Raw genomic sequence first — 2,072 nt, forward strand, 5'->3', positions numbered from 1 at the left:
CGATTGTTATCGGTGAGTTGCATTGGATTTTATCGTCGGCAGCGGCATGTTATCGGAAAGAGCTGCGTTCTTGGACTGGATACCGAGAACGGTGAATAATTTAAACAAAGTGTGAATAGTATGGAGTGCATATGATGTTAGGAGTGCATGAATATTGTCAATTGTAAAGGGAACAAGTAGGCTTTTATAACTGCACCATGGGAGCTACCTGCTAATTTAGTGCTAGGTTCCGTCCGCATTCACCTGACAGATAAGGAGGGTTACTTATTTTTTACTTGCGTCCCATACTTACATTCTAAAATCCTTTTTTTTGAGCCATCAGTCTTCTGACTGGTTTGATGCGGCCCGCCAAGAATTTCTCTCCTGTGCCAACCTCTTCATCTCAGAGTAGCAGTTGCAACCTACGTCGTCGATTATTTGCTGGATGTATTCCAGTCTCTGTCTTCCTCTACAGTTTTTGCCCTCCACAGCTTCCTCTAGTACCATGGAAGTCATTCCCTGATGTCTAAACAGATGGCCTGTCATCCTGTCCATCTCCTTGTCAGCGTTTTCCACATATTCCTATCCTCTCCGATTCTGCTCAGAACGTCCTCATTCCTTGCCATATCAATCTACCAAATTTTCAACATTCGTCTGTAGCACGACATCGCAAATGCTTCGATTCTCTTGTGTTGCGGTTTTCCCATAGTCTATATTTTACTACCATACAATGCTGTGCTCCAAACGTATATTCTCATAAATATCTTCCTCAAAGTAAGGCCTATGTTTGATACTGGTAGACTTCTTTTGGTCACGAAAGCTCCTTTTGCGAATGCTAGTCTGCTTTTAATATCCTCGTTGCTCGTTTGTTATTTTGCTGCCTAGGCAGCAGAATTGCTTAACTTCATCTACTTCGTGACCATCCATCCTGATGTTACGTATCTCGCTGTTCTCATTTCTGTTACTTCTCCTTACTAACATCCTTCTTAGATTTATTTTCAATCCATATGCTGTACTCTTTCGACTGTCCATTCCAGTCAGCAGATCATGCAATTCTTCTTCACATCATCAGCGAATCCTATCATTGATATCTTTTCACTCCTGAAGCTTTCTTTTATTTCCATCATTGCTTCTTCAATGTAGCGATTGAAGAGTAGGTGGGAAAGACTACATCCTTGTCTTAGACCCTTTCTAATCCGAGCAGTCCGTTCTTGGTAGTCCACTCTTATTACTTCCTCTTGGCTCCTGTAAAATATTGTAATATAATCCGTCTTTCCCTATAGCTTATACCGATTTTTCTTAGAATTTCGAACATCTTGCACCATTTCAATTACAGGCCACGTGTTCTATGGATACACGTTGTGTGTCTTCAAAGCAGTGGTTTCTATTGCCTTCTCATCCTCATGCCGTTGATCATTACTGATTCATCCGCCTTTTGGGGCACCTTCTCACTTCCTGAACCTCTTCTCTGTCCGCTCCTCCGCCCTCTTTCACAAGGCCGTTGCGTACTGTTAAGTGCGCCATTTCACAGAGAGCTACGAGGAGACTTTGACAAGTTCGCTATGTAGATTGAGAATACTATTTTTCTACGAAGTCACCAAGTCGGTGGAAGCAACGGTCGGAATGCTGCTTGGTCACGGAGGCATGCGAATCCCTCATAGTTATGACATCTGAAAATGTTGCGAATCAGTTTCCCGACTAACCGGACATTATGATCTGTGGGGTTGATGTAGGCGTCGATGGTGTACCTTCCCGATTTGTCTCACCCACGTCACTGTGGCGTTTGTCAAATTGTCGACAGCATCTCACTGCGGTTCGGTACAACACTGCCTCTTGCCAATAAACAGCCCAAATTTTACGGCAAATTTTAGGCATTTCACCCACAACAATCGTAGGGTGCCGTGTCCTTCAAGTGTGGAGTACTCTTCCAGTTGCCGTGCCATTCCACTCCGGCCCTGTGACGCGTACTGCGAGCCTGCGCCTGCTTACGCCACCACTCCACTACGTCCTTTGCGCTCAGTGAAGGTCCAGCTTACAGAAGACGACTGTTCCGTGGATTTGCTACAACGAACTTTATCACTTACTAGACTCTG

The sequence above is a fragment of the Schistocerca serialis genome, chromosome 5 (assembly GCF_023864345.2).
Source record: "Schistocerca serialis cubense isolate TAMUIC-IGC-003099 chromosome 5, iqSchSeri2.2, whole genome shotgun sequence".
In the NCBI taxonomy this organism is placed as follows: Eukaryota; Metazoa; Arthropoda; class Insecta; order Orthoptera; family Acrididae; genus Schistocerca; species Schistocerca serialis.